Below are 19,797 nucleotides of genomic sequence, written 5' to 3'. Positions count from 1 at the left end.
TTTGTTTTGTTTGTTTGTTGTTATTTTTGCCTGTTTTGTCACCGGGGTTATCTTTAGTGCTCCACATCTGCATTACTGCTCTGTTTTCTAGCTGACTTTTTTTTTTAGATGTAGGGTCAGAACCATAAAGATATAGAGAGGGGGAAGGAGACACTGAGAGGAGAGATACCACAACACCACTCCACTGCTTGTGAAGCTTTCTCCATTCAAGTGCTCCCATGTGGTGGCTGGTGGCCTTGAGCCCAGGTCCTTGCACATGGTAAAGCACGCACTTTATTGGGTGAGCTATCTCCTGGTCCTCACCCTGGTCCTGTTATCCTTGAACATGCCAGGTGTACCTGTGCCTCAAGGCCCTGTGCGTCTCCCCAGGTATCCACAGGTGAAGCATATCATCTCTCCCAAACATTTGCTCAAATGGTACCTTCACCATGACCGTCATCCTAGCCACCCACTTAAATCCATACAACTACCTCTGCCCTGACCTTCCTTACGCAACTCTGCTTCCTTTTCTTTGGTATTAACTACTATTTGTTCTTGCAAATCACTATGCAATATACTATTTAGTTTATTGTTATTGCACACAGAGGGTGCTAAAAATATTTCTGAATTTAGAGAATAATGCTTCACAAATGGCAAAAAACAAACAAAACAAAAAGGAACCAAATCCCACAAACTTACAAAGTACACAGTATCCAATAAATAAATAAAGCCTTGTGATTTCCAGTAGCTGGACCCACATATTTGATTTCCTTTCCTCTCTTTCCTTTCTTTTTTCTTTCTGTAATGTTTGTGGCATTTTGAAGAGGACAGACACAGAGCAGGCAGGTGGTAATGAGATGCTTTTTGTTAGGAGAGACCATCCAGAGTGACATTTCCAGGGAGGGGTTGATTACTATACTTCACGCACAGGGATATTGTCAAGAGAGGTTCTAGAACCTCCCTTTTTATTGTTATGAATTTATTTGTAAAATTAAAAATATCAACAAGACCGAAGGATAAAAGGGGTACGATTCCACACAATTTCCACCACTAGAGGTCTGTATCCCATCACCTCCCTTGAAAGCTTTCCTATTCAACAGAACCTCTCTTTTACCTGAGAACTAGAGGGATTAGATTTACAATGACTGACCCACATTACAAGTTCATTAAAAGGCTGATGGGTACACCCCAGAGTTTACAGAGGATGTACCTTTCCAGGGATCACATCCACTGTCCAGAATGTACCCATTCTGGAGAATGGTGTCTGGGAAGCTAATGGAGTATTTCAGAGATTTTAGAAGGAGAGGTAAAGAGGGTGTGCTTGGTAGCTTCTTAAGCTGGGCCCTGGTGACCCCTGGTCTTTATCCATACTTTATAACCCTCTCAATCAATATCCATGCCCATAAGATTCAAGACTCTCTTACTGGGCAATCCCAAGCAAGCACGGGCAAGTGTTCCTTTTTTGCCTCATAAAGACCTTCTCATTCGCTGCATCTTCAGGTAGGTGTATGCTTACAAACCTGTTCCCATATTGCTATGCAGTCTCCAGGAATTAAGCAGAAGGCACTTAGCTGCAGTCTTGGGAGTTCATAAACTGAGTCTCTTCTACTCTCGCTGGGCATGTACCTGGACACAGCAGATCCCAGAGGGGTACTTATATCCTGATTTAAAGCCCTGGAGGACCTCACAAAATTGCTCCTGGAGTCAAAAGCTTTGATCTATGTCTTCTGTCATCACCAAAGAGCTATTCTAACCACTGACAAATCATCTAATCTTGCTGGGCCTCAATTTCCAATCTGAAGATGAAAAGATGATTAGAATCTTTGAAGGTTTCAGTGATAGCTAAAAATCCAGGGTTGTAATTTTTATTTGCTAATTCAGGTGCTAGATAATGACAGCAGTATCTAAAAGCCTCTTTCCTAAACTTTTCCCAAGACCAGAGGCTTCTGGCACTGAAATAGAATGGAAAAAAAAAAGTTTCTGAATGACCTAACATTTTTGTTTTTTGTAGAGTAAATTATCATCTGGCCTTCTTTTTTTTTTAAATTACCCTTCTTTCTGCTGCCCCCCCACCCCAAAAATTTACTTAACATTAAAAAAATAATAATAAATGCACCATTTCTGATTTATCAAGACTTATCTATAACAGCGTTATTTTTTTCAAATTATTTTTCCTTAGATTAAATCTGTCAAACATCTTTATTCTGGTAACTCCCAGCCTTGATTTGTCCTTGTTTTGCAGGGAATGCCATTAAATGTTTGGAAGAAAGAATTAACAGCTTAGAAGATGAGTGTGCTGTCTATGCAAGTGAGTTCTGGTCTGAAATGTTATGAGGAGTGAGAGGGATAGAAAGAAGACGGAAGGAGAGAAAGAATTATGGTATGTGTTGTCTGCTTTCCAAGAGCTTCCGGCAAAGCCCTGCTGGTAGTTGATAAAGAATGTTCATTTAGTTCAGTGATTTTTGGAACTGAGACTTTCCTATGAAAGTGACTCCACCATAGTGAAAAAAGGTGGGGCGAAAACATCCCTCAACAGCTCTCTCATTGTTCAGACATCTGTGCAGCAGGGACCTTTCGGGTAGCCCCTCTGTTGGCCCCACACCCAGTTTCCAGGACTCAGGGTTACTCTACAGATCTATAAAGTCTTTCTAGTAGACCAAGTGTTTCCATAGATGGTCTAGAAATGAAAGGAGATGTTCTAAATTATTATTTAACAGATTAGTGACTTACCAAAAAGGTAGCAATTCAGTAGCAAACCCATCAAATCAATTTATTGGTACAATACATACATAAATCTTAGTCTGAAATTAGCAGCGTATTTCCAGTCATTAGAAGTTCCATGAAATACTTTATTGACTTTTTAATCAAGGAAGCATATGCTGTAAAGAATTTCCATCTATGCATGTGTATATGTGTGTGTCTGCGCATGTGTGCAAACATGTAAACTACTCTACAAAGTACTGTTTTGAAAACGTAATAGGGCTAAAAACCAACAAAAGGAGTAAATTTAAAATAGGACATATTATTTAAATTCTAGGAATAAGCAAGAGTAGAAAGGAAGACAAAATCATACTGGAAAGTATTAGAAAGACTGGGTGGGTCCCTGATGGTGGTTAAGTGAAAAAGATACACTGGTAACTAATTCAACAGTCTTAGAGTAGTGACTTCTAATTAATATTGTGGCAAAAGATATCACAATCTTGGTGGTATATAGGTGTCTTTTGGTGGGTCTGACATTGGGAGAAGTGCCTCTGAAGTTCAACTTATTGTATCATAACAAGGATCCATTCTTTTCAAGGAAAAACTGTTTCTGTTCCTTTATAAACAAACAAACAGATGCAGCTGTTACTACTTTCTGATGTTTGGGGGGGAGAAGTAAGTTGAGATTATTATTATTATTATTATTATTATTACAGCACCCACTTTAAAACTGACGAAGTGATGGAAGGAAACTGAAACGCAGAGTGAAAAATCTACCAAGCATACAGGCAGTCCCTGGAAGTGTCAGAGCACCTCTCAGCTCTGGCTTATGGTGGTGTGGGGGAATGAACCTAGGACTTTGGAGCCTCAGGCATGAGAATCTCTTTGCATAACCATCATGCTATCTACCCCCACCCCCACAGAATTTTTATTTCCCCTACTAGTATGAATGTTCTGTACCTCTCACCATTTTGTCTCCAGAGAATCCAAATATCTGTGGATTTTTTATTACTCTGCAGGAGGTCTGCCTACACACCAGGGTCCTGGGGTAGAAAGATTTTTCAAAGTCAGCCCTCCTTTTCTTTCCTTATTTTCTCAGCCCAGTCAGTGCTTCCCTCACAAGACTGACCACTTTTTCCATAAAAGGTGACCACTCTTCTCTTTTTACTTTCCATCTTTAAACTGAACATGGAGTTCCTTGGCAGGAATTATCCTGTCTAAAAATTACAGATTAATATTCCAGGTGCTTGTCACCCTCTTAACACAGCTGGCCATTTTCTGTCATTCTGCACCTTCCTCTTTTGTTCAGAACCACTTCCAGATTTGGGGAGCAAAAGTACTGCATTGGAGTGACACTTCATAAGCCTTTTTGAAGCATCCTAGCACAAAACAACACAGTGAAGGTGGGAGGCTGGAGCAGAGGGTAAGGGATGGTTAGTGGGAGCAAACATGCCCCCAGAAGAAATGGAAACATTTTATAAGAATCACTTACAAGTGGTGGTAGATAGTATAACGGTTATGCAAAAGACTCTCATGCCTGAGGCTCCAAAGTCCCAAATTCAATCCTTTGTACCACTATAGGCCAGAGCTAAGCAGTGCTCTGAGTTTAAAAAATAAATAAATAAAAAGAAAGAAAGAAAGAAAGAGAAAAGAGAATCATTTACAAAAATGAAATTTGGAAAGTACTGTTAACAAAATAAAAAAATCTTCTGCTACTACAGTAGAATAGTAGAATGCAAAGATTCCTGATCCAAAGCTCTCTGACCAAATAACAAAACAAAACAAAACTGAAAGAAAGGCTTCTTGGGAAGCCCTTGTGTCTAGTCCAGGCTCAATTGCAAGACTCCTGGTGCTCCAGGCTGTTCCTATTGCCAAGCGTAGCTATCTTCCCACTGCACTTCCCCTGAGTGTCTCCTCCAGCATCTGTTTGTGCAAAACTCTCGAAAGAGCAATAAAGCCCAGTCTCCCCCGCCCCACCCCACCCCCAATAGAAATGTGGGCTGTCTTTGCCAGAATTAGCACAGGGTTGCAGAAGCCACCAGAGCTGCACTCTTCTCCAGCTTAGAACCCTCCCTTAATTCTGGTAGCTTCCTCTCCTTTTTCTTGCACAACATGGCAGCAAAAAAAGAAAAGAACGAAGGAAGGAAGGAAGGAGGGAAGGAAGAAAGGAGATGTGGCCATCTCAGGGTATAATCCACAATGACTTTCCATTTTCCTCGCTGTTCTGGTTATTTTGGAGACTGAGATAGAAACAGCACGTGAGTCCACTCACCCTCTCGCCCCATTGTTGTTTTGCTTCTCAGCGCAGAAGCTTTGTAGAACTGTGCAGGATGGAATGAAGCTTCAGTGAGGTACTCTCAGTCCTGCATTCTCACCACTCTCCCTGCCTTTATTCCCATGTTAGCACAGCCACAGAAATCTAGCATGCTTTTCAAAACATCCAGAAAAGGGGCTTGGCAACCTCTGTGGCTGGCCTGTCCTGGTGCTTAATAACAGCTTAAGTCTGTAGTTACTTCCTCTAACTCAGATTTGAGATATTTCCCTTTAACATACAGACCTGAAAGCAGCAGTTCACTGTAATGGCCTTTTACTGACTTTTATCATACTATTGATCCCAGGATGAATCATCTTTTGTCTGTTTGTGGGCTCTGGATTCGAACCATTTAATCAACACCCCCCCCCCCTTCTCTGGACTCTGCAAATCTACCTCTGGCCAGGAAGCACAGGCAAAGAACACAAAGCCCCAGCGACACTCAGACCCAAAGGCCTGTGCAGGCTTTGCCAGCTTCTCCATAAACTCTGTGCAGACAGAGACCTCCTCATCCCACATTCAAACTCCCTTCTCTATTCCCATCTTGTGTTTGTAAAAGAAGGAGAAATAAAAAGAGAGAAACGAGAGAAACAGAAAGGAAGGAGGGGGGCGGTAGAAAAAAAAATCAAATAGAAAAGGAAATGAGAATTTATAAAGACATATTCTTTGAATAGGAAATACAAGCCAAGGATTTGTTTTACCAGACAAAAAGGACATAAAAGCAGCCAACTTTTGTGTGCAGCCTTGCAGTATGTTCTACACACAATATTTCTGTATTTTCTGTCCCCGTTTGAACACCCACCCAGGACTGCAAGCACAAGCTGAACTGTCTGTCCCATTTCAGATTTATGTGAGTAGGTAAAGAAGGCTCAGCCTTCCTGAATTCCATGAAAAGAGTTATTTAATGTCATCTAAAAGTTTGTTTTCTTTTAAAGGAAGAAAAGTTCTCAACAGGGAAGCAAGAGATTCTGAGAATTTCATTTTCACAATAATGGCTCGATGTTTGTTCCTCTAACAACGTGTGGTTACCAGCTAGAAACCGGCTGTTAACATTCAAAGCCAGAGTAATTTCTTCACCTTACAAAACCAGTCAAAGACAGTTTAAGAAACAAAGCCTGTTAGGTATTCATTCTATGAGAAAAAAAAATTTTTTCCCAAGGGGGCAAAAAGCACTGACCTGTGTCGTTTTAATCCTCTGGAAACGAACAAATTCTGAAGTTCCCCTGCTATCTTCTAACCAGTTTCCTGTAAGCATTACATGTGACATTATACTTCCTCACTGCACCTTCTACGACTGGCCTCTCTAACTGGTTGGAAGCATGTGATAAGATTGCCTCTCTGCTTGCTTCATTCTGGGCTGGCTCTGTGTCTCCAGAAATGCTTGTCTCCCCCGAGGGTCCCTGGGGGTGTCCCTGGGGCACAGGTGGAGAAATAAGCTTGTAGGGGTGGGGCCTCAACTCTGGCACCTCTGATTCCACTAAGAGAGAAGGAGGCAAAGAAGAAAAGGTGAAGGGGGCCTGGCGGTAGTGCAGCGGATTAAGCGCACATGGCATGAAGCACAAGGAACGGCAAGATCCCGGTTCAACCCCCAGCTCCCCACCTGCAGGGAGGTTACTTTACAGGCGGTGAAGCAGGTCTGTAGGTGTTTGTCTTTCTTTCCTCCTCTCTGTATTCCCCATCTCCCTCAATTTCTATCTGTCCTATCCAACAACAACGACAGCGATAACAATAATGATAAAACAACAAGGGCAACAAAAAGTGGGGGGAGGAAAAGGTGAGACCTCTGAGCCCCAAGAATCTCTGGTAGGATTGAGGAAGAAGCTGAGAAAGGGCAAGTACTCACTGCAGAGCCCAGGGGTCCTGTCTCCAGGCTCCTCTCTGGAGGGTGTCACCACAAACAACTCCCACGGCTCAGTTCACGTCACTGGATCCTGCAAGTGACAAGGGCCATTCACCTGAATTTCCTGAGACAATCTCAAGCTCACATCGAGTCTATTTTGTCCTGCTGTCAGACGGTGTGCCCTAATTCTTGGTTCAGAGAACAAAGTCACAGTACTCTGTGCCTCTCAGGACTTACTTAATAGCTGGCAGGCATTTTCCTCTTGCTAGCCTCCAGTATGTCATCCTTTTGGTTTCCTCTTAAAGGGCTAATATCTTCCTGCGGGTTGGTGACAGGCTCCTGGGGGTATGGGACACCTGGCTACGGGTGCCTAAAACTGCCCTCACAGAAGCACCAAGGAGAGAGCTTGGACATACTCTCTATGCCTCCAACTGGGTTTGGGGGGGGGGGGGGAGCAGGGTGAAGAAATGCTCAGGCAGGGCTAAGCAGAAGCCAGCATGCCACACTGCCAGCTTGCTTGTTCCTGTGGTCAGTGCTTGTCTCTTCCTACATCCCTTGACTCTCCACAGGTCCAGATGTACTGGGATTTGCGTACGTGGAAAGTGAGGTGGAGGAGGAGAGTGATATCCTGGACCCGGGGAACACCGTGCAGTGGAGGAGGAGGAGAGTGATATCCTGGACCCGGGGAACACCGTGCAGTGGAGGAGGAGGAGAGTGTTAAACTGGACCCGGGGACACCGTGCAGTGGAGGAGGAGGAGAGTGTTATCCTGGACCCGGGAACACCGTGCAGTGGAGGAGGAGGAGAGTGTTAAACTGGACCCGGGGACACCGTGCAGTGGAGGAGGAGGAGAGTGATATCCTGGACCCGGGGAACACCGTGCAGTGGAGGAGGAGGAGAGTGTTATCCTGGACCCGGGGAACACCGTGCAGTGGAGGAGGAGGAGAGTGATATCCTGGACCCGGGGAACACCGTGCAGTGGAGGAGGAGGAGAGTGTTAAACTGGACCCGGGAACACCGTGCAGTGGAGGAGGAGGAGAGTGTTAAACTGGACCCGGGGACACCGTGCAGTGGAGGAGGAGGAGAGTGATATCCTGGACCCGGGGAACACCGTGCAGTGGAGGAGGAGGAGAGTGTTATCCTGGACCCGGGGAACACCGTGCAGTGGAGGAGGAGGAGGAGAGTGTTAAACTGGACCCGGGAACACCGTGCAGTGGAGGAGGAGGAGAGTGTTAAACTGGACCCGGGAACACCGTGCAGTGGAGGAGGAGGAGAGTGTTAAACTGGACCCGGGAACACCGTGCAGTGGAGGAGGAGGAGAGTGATATCCTGGACCCGGGGAACACCGTGCAGTGGAGGAGGAGGAGAGTGTTAAACTGGACCTGGGGAACACCGTGCAGTGGAGGAGGAGGAGAGTGTTAAACTGGACCCGGGCAACACCGTGCAGTGGAGGAGGAGGAGAGTGATATCCTGGACCCGGGAACACCGTGCAGTGGAGGAGGAGGAGAGTGTTAAACTGGACCCGGGAACACCGTGCAGCGGAGGAGGAGGAGAGTGATATCCTGGACCCGGGGAACACCGTGCAGTGGAGGAGGAGGAGAGTGATATCCTGGACCCGGGGAACACCGTGCAGTGGAGGAGGAGGAGAGTGTTATCCTGGACCCGGGGAACACCGTGCAGTGGAGGAGGAGGAGGAGAGTGTTAAACTGGACCCGGGAACACCGTGCAGTGGAGGAGGAGGAGAGTGTTAAACTGGACCCGGGAACACCGTGCAGTGGAGGAGGAGGAGAGTGTTAAACTGGACCCGGGAACACCGTGCAGTGGAGGAGGAGGAGAGTGATATCCTGGACCCGGGGAACACCGTGCAGTGGAGGAGGAGGAGAGTGTTAAACTGGACCTGGGGAACACCGTGCAGTGGAGGAGGAGGAGAGTGTTAAACTGGACCCGGGCAACACCGTGCAGTGGAGGAGGAGGAGAGTGATATCCTGGACCCGGGAACACCGTGCAGTGGAGGAGGAGGAGAGTGTTAAACTGGACCCGGGAACACCGTGCAGTGGAGGAGGAGGAGAGTGATATCCTGGACCCGGGGAACACCGTGCAGTGGAGGAGGAGGAGAGTGATATCCTGGACCCGGGGAACACCGTGCAGTGGAGGAGGAGGAGAGTGTTATCCTGGACCCGGGGAACACCGTGCAGTGGAGGAGGAGGAGGAGAGTGTTAAACTGGACCCGGGAACACCGTGCAGTGGAGGAGGAGGAGAGTGTTAAACTGGACCCGGGAACACCGTGCAGTGGAGGAGGAGGAGAGTGTTAAACTGGACCCGGGAACACCGTGCAGTGGAGGAGGAGGAGAGTGATATCCTGGACCCGGGGAACACCGTGCAGTGGAGGAGGAGGAGAGTGTTAAACTGGACCTGGGGAACACCGTGCAGTGGAGGAGGAGGAGAGTGTTAAACTGGACCCGGGCAACACCGTGCAGTGGAGGAGGAGGAGAGTGATATCCTGGACCCGGGAACACCGTGCAGTGGAGGAGGAGGAGAGTGTTAAACTGGACCCGGGAACACCGTGCAGTGGAGGAGGAGGAGAGTGATATCCTGGACCCGGGGAACACCGTGCAGTGGAGGAGGAGGAGAGTGTTAAACTGGACCCGGGAACACCGTGCAGTGGAGGAGGAGGAGAGTGATATCCTGGACCCGGGGAACACCGTGCAGTGGAGGAGGAGGAGAGTGATATCCTGGACCCGGGAACACCGTGCAGTGGAGGAGGAGGAGAGTGTTAAACTGGACCCGGGAACACCGTGCAGTGGAGGAGGAGGAGAGTGTTAAACTGGACCCGGGAACACCGTGCAGTGGAGGAGGAGGAGAGTGTTAAACTGGACCCAGGAACACCGTGCAGTGGAGGAGGAGGAGAGTGATATCCTGGACCCGGGGAACACCGTGCAGTGGAGGAGGAGGAGAGTGATATCCTGGACCCGGGGAACACCGTGCAGTGGAGGAGGAGGAGAGTGTTAAACTGGACCCGGGGACACCGTGCAGTGGAGGAGGAGGAGAGTGTTATCCTGGACCCGGGAACACCGTGCAGTGGAGGAGGAGGAGAGTGTTAAACTGGACCCGGGGACACCGTGCAGTGGAGGAGGAGGAGAGTGATATCCTGGACCCGGGGAACACCGTGCAGTGGAGGAGGAGGAGAGTGTTATCCTGGACCCGGGGAACACCGTGCAGTGGAGGAGGAGGAGAGTGATATCCTGGACCCGGGGAACACCGTGCAGTGGAGGAGGAGGAGAGTGTTAAACTGGACCCGGGAACACCGTGCAGTGGAGGAGGAGGAGAGTGTTAAACTGGACCCGGGGACACCGTGCAGTGGAGGAGGAGGAGAGTGATATCCTGGACCCGGGGAACACCGTGCAGTGGAGGAGGAGGAGAGTGATATCCTGGACCCGGGGAACACCGTGCAGTGGAGGAGGAGGAGAGTGTTATCCTGGACCCGGGGAACACCGTGCAGTGGAGGAGGAGGAGGAGAGTGTTAAACTGGACCCGGGAACACCGTGCAGTGGAGGAGGAGGAGAGTGATATCCTGGACCCGGGGAACACCGTGCAGTGGAGGAGGAGGAGAGTGTTAAACTGGACCTGGGGAACACCGTGCAGTGGAGGAGGAGGAGAGTGTTAAACTGGACCCGGGCAACACCGTGCAGTGGAGGAGGAGGAGAGTGATATCCTGGACCCGGGAACACCGTGCAGTGGAGGAGGAGGAGAGTGTTAAACTGGACCCGGGAACACCGTGCAGTGGAGGAGGAGGAGAGTGATATCCTGGACCCGGGGAACACCGTGCAGTGGAGGAGGAGGAGAGTGTTAAACTGGACCCGGGAACACCGTGCAGTGGAGGAGGAGGAGAGTGATATCCTGGACCCGGGGAACACCGTGCAGTGGAGGAGGAGGAGAGTGATATCCTGGACCCGGGAACACCGTGCAGTGGAGGAGGAGGAGAGTGTTAAACTGGACCCGGGAACACCGTGCAGTGGAGGAGGAGGAGAGTGTTAAACTGGACCCGGGAACACCGTGCAGTGGAGGAGGAGGAGAGTGTTAAACTGGACCCAGGAACACCGTGCAGTGGAGGAGGAGGAGAGTGATATCCTGGACCCGGGGAACACCGTGCAGTCTGTGCAGAAACCCCTGAGTTCCTTCTGTTCGGCTACCTCAGTCATACTTTTTCAAAAATGCTTGTCAAGGGATTTTGTGTGTACATGTTTTTAAAGGTAACTGTAGATAAACTCGCTGTTCCAAGTCTTGGAAATATCACCCTATAATTTCCCAGTGAAGTTTTCCATGTGAGAACACCAAATAAGGAAGCAAAGTCCTGCGAGTCATGACTTTGGACAACAGTAAAACTCTGAAGTCTCACCACATGATAGCATTTCTGGCTTTGAAAACAAGCACAATCGCTTTACTGTTTCTGACAGTGGAGGGCTGGTTTTTCTGATTGAATTGTACAGCTAGATTAACCATCTGGGCCAAAGTGGCTAAAAGCATTGAGTTTGCTCTAACGTAGAAACAATGGTAAAATTCCACCATCTTGGAAAAACAAAATACTCCATAGATGATAAATAATGTTGACTCCATTTGAACGTACTTAGAAGTGTCACATTCTCGGTTAAGCTGCCAGTCCCAGCTTTCAACTAAGCAGGTACATATACTCTGTCTAAGTCATGCTCTGTGTGGAATTTTTAAAGGTCTTACCAAAATGCTGTATATTTTTCTTTAATATCTATTAGTTTCCTGTCTGTATTTTTCTGTTTCTCCCACCCTCACACTTAGGCATTAAAGTGTGGTAAATTTACCACCACCACCACCACCCAAAAATCAAGAAAATAGTACCGAGTCCCAAACCTTTTGCATCCGGTCTTTCCAATTTAAATCTCACACTAAGCTGGTGAAGATGTGGAGGGGGAAAGGGACCCTGATACACTACTGCAGGTTGGAATGCAGGGAGCGGCCCTGTGGAAAACAATATGGAGAGTCCTTAAACAAATAGACATGGAAATATCTTATCACCCAGCTACACAACTGCCAGGCAAATATCCAAAGGACAGGGACAGGGGAGCACTAATTCAAAAGTATATATGTGCCCCTATGTTCACAGCTGCAGTATTTACAACAGTCAAAATACGGAAGTAACCTAAATGTCCGATGACAGATAAGCGGATAAAGAAGTTGCAGAATTCTCTTCTGCAGTTAAAAAAGATGAGATTGTAGCATCTGGAACTAAATGAATGGAATGAAAGGCGATTACGCTAAATTCATAAGAATTGAAAAACAACTACTGGATAGTTTCACTCATGAATAGAATATAGATGGCTACAACAAAGCAACTTGTGAAAAAATAAATAAATAAAAGGTAACCAAACTCCTTCTTGAATGATGGTGGTTATGGAAAGGAAGTGGGAAAAAGACTTTGGCTGAAGAGGTGGTGACTTCACTGATTATGTAAGTGTATGAAATGATACCCCTGAAATTTATAATTTCTGTAACTTTTTTTATAAGCTTCAGATGTAAGTTATTTTTTTTATACAGACAGAAAGAAATTGAGAGACAGAGAGGGAAAGAGAGACATCTGTAGCACTACTTCACTACTTGTGAACCTCTCACCCTGCAGGTGGGAAGCGGGGGCCTGAACCTGGGCCTTGCACACTGTAATGTGTGCCCTACTGGGTGTATCACCTCCTGATCTCCAATCTCATAATTTTGTAAAACTCTGTTAAACAAAAAAAAGGGGAAAAAAATCTCTATTTTTATCTTTATTTATTTGTTAGAGACAACCAGGAATTGAGAGGGAAGGGAGAGATCAAGAGGAAGAGAGACGCCTGCAGCCCTGCTTCAGCACTTGCAAAGCTTTCCCCCTGCAGGTGGGGACCAGGGGATTGAACCTGGGTCCTTGCTCATTGTAACATGTGTGCTCAACCGGGTGCACTGCCACCTGGCCTCCCAAAAAATATTCACACCTAGTAAGGTATAGAACTAATGATTTCTAGACCAGTACCAAGGTAGTTATTAAGTAATACTTAGAAATGTATTCACATTTTTTAGTTTTTAGCCAGTGTGCTTATTTTCCTCCCCAGGATCCCAACTGAGATCCCACTTCACATTCACTCATCATATCTCTTTACATCTTCATGGCTATAACAGTTACTTAGACTTTCCTAATTTTTAATGAAATTGACTATTTTGAGGAGTATGCTACTTTTCTAATGAGGAAGCTAGCACACAAGTAAAATAGTTTTTTTTTTCCCCTCCAAGGTTATTGCTGGGGCTCGGTGCCTGCACGACATTACAGATCCACTGCTCCAGGAGGCTATTTTTTTCCCCTTTTGTTGTCTTGTTGTTTATCATTGCTATTATTGTTGTTATTATTGTTGATGCATAGGACAGAGAGATATCAAGAGATGAAGGGAAGACAGAGAGGGGGAGAGAATGATAAACACCTGCAGACCTGCTTCACTGCTTGTGAAGCGACCCCACTGCAAGTGGGGAACTGGGGGCTCCAACCGGGATCCTTACGCCGGTCCTTGTGCTTTGCACCATGTGCGCTTAATCCGCTGCGCTACTGGCCCAGCCCCCAGTAAATAGCTTTCTAATCACATCCTATTGACCATCTATACTGACATGATTTAGTACTATGGTGGTTGGCCATCAACAGCAAACAGAGGTAGTACTTGTCAAGGTTTTGTACAGTTCTCCCACCCCACGGTGTCATACTATACTCTTGCAAGGAAAAGACTAACGCTGGCATATCTTCAGAGTTTTGAAAGCAAAGGACTTCCAACCAAGAATACTCTACTCAGGTAGGCTACCTCTCAGACTGGAAGGAGCAACAAGTGCTGTAGACAAACATGAGTTAAAGGGATTCATTACTTCTAAACTGGATCTATAAGAAATGGTAGAGGGGCTAGGTAAATGCAAACTGTTGGATGATCTAACTCATGGGATATAGAAATAAGACAAGACGGGGCCAGGCAGTGGCGCACCTGGTTAAGTGCACACGTTACAGTGCTCAAGGACACAGGTTCAAGCCCCTGGTCCCCACCTGCAGGGGGAAGGCTTCATGAGTGGTGAAGCAGGTCTGCCAGTGTCTGTCTCCCTCTCTATCTCTCCTTCCCCCTTCAATTTCACTCTGTCTCTATCCAATAATAAAAATTGTATTTTTTTAAAAAGAAGTAAGCCAAAACAGCAGAAAAATTCATAATAAAAATGATCTTTTAGGGGCCTGGCAGTGGTGCACCTGGTTGAGCTCACACACTACAGTGTGCAAGGACCTGGGCTCAAGGCCCCTCCCTACCTGTAGGGTTCCCCTTACAAGTGGTGAAGCAGGGCTTCAGGTGTCTGTCTCTCTTCCTCTCTATCTCCCACTCCCCTATCAATTTATCTATCTCTATCTAGTAAATAAGTGAAGATAATTAAAAAATAAAAAACAAAAACTTTTAGACTTGGATTGCAGATCTGAGGTTATCCAAAGGTTTTGGAGGAAGAACACCATGCAGTAAGGGCTAGATCTCCAGCTGCCTTAAAAAGTCACTGCAGGAAGTCGGAGGTAGCAGCGGATTAAGCGCACGTGGCACAGGGCACAAGGACCCGCGTAAGGATCTCGGTTCAAGCCTCCGGCTCCCCACCTGCAGGGGCTAGTCGCTTCACAGGTGGTGAAGCAAGTCTGCAGGTGTCTATCCTTCTCTCCCCCTCTCTGTCTTCCCCTCCTCTCTCCATTTCTCTGTATCCTATCCAGCAACGACGACATCAATAACAACAATAAGTACAATTAAAAGAAAAAAAACAAGGGTGACAAAAAGGAATAAATAAATAAATATTTTTTAAAAAGTCACTGTAGGGGCGGGTTGTGACACACCCAGTTGAGCTCACACGTTACCATACACAAGGTCCGGTTCGAGCCACCCCACACCCCACCTCCAACCCACCCCCCTGCTTCCCATCTAGAGGTGGGGGAATTTCACGAGTGGTGAAGAGGGTCTGTAGGTGTCTGTCTTGCTCCCTTTTGAGCTCCCCTTCACTCTCTGAATTTCTCTCTGTCCTATTAAACAGAATTTTTTAAAATTTTGAGAGATTAGATACATGGGATCTTTCGTGGTAAATACTACAGAGCTGCAGAGTAGAGCCACGTTAAGTGGTAAAGTCTGTCCACTATTAAGTTTAATAGTAAGTTCATCTTAATAACAATACTAAATTTTGCTTGTGGATGTTGAATCTACACAAGCATCAGAAACTCTCTTATGACCATGTTGGTGGGATAGTGGTTGAGTATAGTTGCCTTTTAAAAGAATATGATAGTATAAAAATAAAATTAATTAATTAATTAAATTTTTTAAAAGAATATGGTACCGGGTCTCCACCCACACTATCCCATATGGAGGACTGGTTAGAGCTCTCACAAATCACGTGAGGAAATGCCAGCAAAAACGGCCAGGGATCACGTGACCCGGATATAATCAGGAACATCTTGGGGAAGGCGTCAGCAGATTCTGGACTCCAAGATGTGCAGTGACTTTGGAGACCTGTAGAAGGGAGGTTGTTGCTGAGGTGTGTTGCCTGCCCCCTCACTTCCATCTGGAAGTCATCCTCAAGGAAGGAATCTAGTCTAGAATTAGATAAGAACTAAACAATATGACCACAGGAATGTAACCATATCATTTAAAGAGTTGTGGAATCAAAATGAGAAAACTATCTTGTTAGACTGGCTCAGGGGCTAGAATTCCGAGCCTCCTACTGCCTAGTTAAGAAGCCCGACTCGGCCCGGTGACGGTGCACCTGACAGAGCCCACATGTACAGGTTCCGGCCTTCAATCTCCACCTGCCAGAGGAAAACTTCATGAGTGGTGAAGTTTTTCCCTCCCTCTCTTTCTCCCTGCTCTCCTCTCAATTTTTTTCTGTCTCCATCAGGAAGAAAGGGACGAACGGAAGGAAAGTGGGAGGGAGGGAGGGAGGGCACATCTGGTAGAGCACACACAGTCTAGTACATAAGGATGAGGGTTTAAAGCCCCAGTCCCCACATGCAGGAGCAAAGTTTCATGAGTAAGTAGTGCTTCAGGTGTCTGTCTGTCTCCCCTTTCCCTCTCAATTTCTCTCTGTCTCTATCAAAAAGAGCTACATAAAAATGTATTTAAAAAAAAACAACAACAACATGATAGCACAAACCAGAATCCACACTTCTCCCCCTAAAACTGAGTTTATCTCTTTCCCACCCCCCCATTTTTGCCAGCGGGGTTATTTCCAGGGCTTGATCCTGACATGACACATCCACCACTCCTGCCAACCATCTGTGTTTCGTCTTTAATTTTGATAAAGGGCAAGACAGAAAGACAGAGAAGGAAAGAGAGCCGCCTCTGTGCTGCTTTACTGCAGATGAAGTTTCCCCCATGCAGGCAGAACTCAAGTTCTCTCACATGATAACGTGTGTGCTCAATAAAGGGTGCTACCATGTGGTCCCCATTTCCACTTAAAAAATTTTGTCATAAAGTAAGCAGATATCATTGATGTGTTTATATATGTCTTTAAAAGAAGGTTAGCATTATAATTAATTCCATACTTGATTTTCCATAAAAAATCCTGGGGGAGTAGGAGAAAAGAAACAGGGATAAAGGTAACTGCCAGTAACTCGATTTATTAGACTCTTCTCATGGTTTGAACTATAAATAAGTGATAAAATAATTTTTTCAAAATTTAATTTAGGGGGCCGGGCAGTAGTGCAGCGGGTTAAGCACACATAGTGTGAAGCGCAAGGACCGGTGCAAGGATCCCGGTTTGAGCCCCCGGCTCCCCACCTGAAGGGGGTTGCTTCACAAGCGGTGAAGCCGGTCTGCAGGTGACTTTCTCTCCCTCTCTCTGTCTTCTCTTCCGTTCTCAATTTCTCTCTGTCCTATCCGACAACAACAACAGCAATAATAACAACAACAATAACAAGGGCAACAAAAGGGGGAAAATGGCCTTCAGAAACAGTGGATTCATAGTGCAGGCACAGAGCCCCAGCGATAATTCTGGGCAAAAAATAAATAAATTTACTCTCATAAACACTAGTTTTGTTGTCACTGGGGCTTTAACACTCCAGGCTTACTTCCAGAGATAAAAAGAGAAAAGGACAGAGAGACAGAGGACAAGAGGAAAAGACACTAGAGCTCTGAGGCCTTCTCTAGGGCAATGGGGAATGGACTGGGATCTCGGGCAATGCATTAACATTTTATGAGTTAAGTATGTGCAATCATTCCTACCTACAACACATACCGAGAAACTCACTTCCTAAGCCTGAAAGGAATTTGTTTCAACAGGAATATATGTAGAACTGAGATTTGAACCCTATGATTCCGACTTCAAAGCTAATGTCATTTCTAGCATACACCAAAATGTCTGCTTGTCTACTGGAGAGAAACTCAGATCCATGCATACCACACACACATCGTTTACTTAGAGAGGAACTGGATAGAGACGCGCCCTTGGCAGGACTTCACAATGTAGGTCAAACAGCCCAGAGCAGACCCCAGAGTAATTGTTTCTGCATTGACCCTGCAGGATTTCTGGAGCCTGATGTCACACCAAATGCTTTCCTCATTAGCTACGCAAAATTAGATACACCACAGTGCATCTCTGTGCTCTTGGTGCAGCTAAGGGAAAGAAGGTAAGAGGTGAAAAAGTTCTTTCTGATGTATTACATTCTGGTACACCTTTTTTTTTATATATACTATTGTGATGTAATCTTGGCCTGAATCACCAACCCTCTGACCAGCTGTCCTCAAAGTCAGAGCCTCACCTAAATAGAACCACTCTTTGGGCTTGATGGCAACAGCCAACGTGACTATTTCCATTATCATGAAGTTAAATTTCAAATAGTTAAACTCCCAGCCAATTTTGTTGTTGATGCAAACATAAAGCAAACCGCTCCTTGTTCATACAGAGACTAGTTCATAGAAAGGTTAGGGACATACAGAAAAAATTACCATGAACCTAGATGAGTTCTGAGAAGTTTCATAAATACAGAACTCCAGAGGCACAGGGGCACAAGACAACGCAGACAATTCAAAAGTGTACCTAGGATTTCAGGAAAGATCATGACAGGTATTTTTCGAATTTTGTGACTCTATTCAGGATTTGTGTTTTCTTTGAACACATATGAGGCATGGAACCAATAGAATACCTTGTACAATCTTTCTATTCTATTACTTCCTATCATTAAGAGCACACAAAGTAGGATAGACTTGGTAAACAAATTCATGTCACTTCTAAAGGAAGAATTCTGTCATCAAGCCACCTGGGTTCAAACCTGAGGTCTAGGGGACCAGGGAGGTGGCTCAGTGGATAGAGTGCATTTAAAGCATGCCTGAGCTCTGGGGTTTGATCCAGGTGACAAAGCCTCTTCTCTCTCATAAAATAAACAAGTCCTTTTCGCAAGGACCGGCATAAGGATGCCAGTTCAAACCCCCGGCGCCCTACCTGCAAGGGAGTCGCTTCACAAGCGGTGAAGCAGGTCTGCAGGTGTCTGTCTTTCTCTCCCCATCTCTGTCTTCCCCTCCTCTCTCCATTTCTCTCTGTCCTATCCAACAACAACAAGAATAACTACAACAATAAAATACATACATAAATAAATAAATCCTTTAAAATACTAGGGTTCTTAACTTACTAGTCACAGTGAATTGCTTTATTCTTTTAGGTGCCTGTTTTCTTTTTTTTTCTTTTTTTGTTTAATTTTATTTATTTATAACCTTTTGTTGCCCTTATTGTTTTATTGTTGTTGTCGTTGTTGGATAGGACAGAGAGAAATGGAGAGAGGAGGGGAAGACAGAGGAGGAGAGAAAGATAGACACCTGCAGACCTGCTTCACCGCCTGTGAAGCGACTCCCCTGCAGGTGGGGAGCCGGGGTTTGAACCGGGATCCTTATGCCGGTCCTTGCGCTTTGCGCCACCTGCGCTTAACCCGCTGCGCTACAGCCCGACTCCCGGTGCCTGTTTTCTCCACCATAATGTGAGAATGATTTCAAGAGTACTGAATATGACACCACATTCAAAGTACTGTATGTAGGGCTGCAGAGCTATCTCACTGGAGAGGGCACAAGATTTTTCATGCCAGAGGCCCTGGTTCAAGCCCCTATACCACACAGGACACATAAAAGACAACCAGTCATTTTATCCTGTTGGTCAACAAAGGAAATAACAATCAAGAGTTATTTCAGGCGCCAAGAAGACAGCATAATGGTTATGCAAAAGACTTTCATATCCTAAGCTTTGAGGTCCCAGGTTCAATCCCCAGCACCACTATAAGCCAGAGGTGAGCAGTGCTCTGGTCTTGCACTCTGTATCTTTCTCTGTCTCTCTTTCATTAATAAATAAGCAGGGAGTCGGGCTATAGCGCAGCGGGTTAAGCGCAGGTGGCACAAAGCACAAGGACCGGCATAAGGATCCCGGTTCAAACCCCAGCTCCCCACCTGCAGGGGAGTCGCTTCACAGGCGGTGAAGCAGGTCTGCAGGTGTCTATCTTTCTCTCCTCCTCTCTGTCTTCCCCTCCTCTCTCCATTTCTCTCTGTCCTATCCAACAACAACAACAACAATAATAACTACAACAATAAAACAACAAGGGCAACAAAAGGGAATAAATAAATAAAATAAATATAAAAATAAATAAATATAAGCAAAGAAATGTTTTTTAAAAAAGTTATTCCCGTAGATGTGCTGTCTACATTACAGCTGTAAACCCTAATTTCACTCAACTACACAGGCTCAGATAAGCCTTTCTTTTATTTTCCTTTGTTTATTTTGCCCCCAGTGTTATCACTGGGACTTAGTGCCTGCATGATTCTTCTCCTCCTTGTGGTGGTTTTCTTTCCTCTTCTCCAGCTAAAGGATAAGAAATGGAATGAGGTCAAGAAGGAGAGACAGAGACTGCAAGAGAAGGAGAGACGCTGTAGCACTGTGTACTGTCCTGCTGG

The 19,797-nt window shown here is 45.9% G+C and overlaps 2 protein-coding genes across 8 annotated transcripts in view; one reads left to right on the top strand and one right to left on the bottom strand.

The window, feature by feature from the left end:
• Window positions 1–19,797, top strand: part of SCRN3 (secernin 3) — a 302,935-nt gene that overhangs the window by 234,136 nt on the left and 49,002 nt on the right. The window lies entirely within an intron of this gene.
• The window catches only part of WIPF1 (WAS/WASL interacting protein family member 1), a 151,083-nt gene that overhangs the window by 83,440 nt on the left and 47,846 nt on the right, over window positions 1–19,797 (bottom strand). The window contains exons 2-3 of one of the 7 annotated variants that reach the window (XM_060177681.1): window positions 6,834–6,921; window positions 6,168–6,235 (exon numbers count right to left, since the gene is read on the bottom strand). The exons of 5 other annotated variants lie outside the window; for them this stretch is intronic. The gene's annotated coding sequence lies outside the window, so the exon portion shown is untranslated. The remainder of the gene's footprint in view (window positions 1–6,167; window positions 6,236–6,833; window positions 6,922–19,797) is intronic. One more of the 7 variants, XM_060177680.1, reaches the window with a different exon arrangement.

This window comes from Erinaceus europaeus, chromosome 18 (assembly GCF_950295315.1).
Source record: "Erinaceus europaeus chromosome 18, mEriEur2.1, whole genome shotgun sequence".
NCBI classification, from domain to species: Eukaryota; Metazoa; Chordata; class Mammalia; order Eulipotyphla; family Erinaceidae; genus Erinaceus; species Erinaceus europaeus.
Note: the sequence above shows the minus strand (reverse complement) of the source record. Positions and strands in the feature narration are given on the sequence as shown.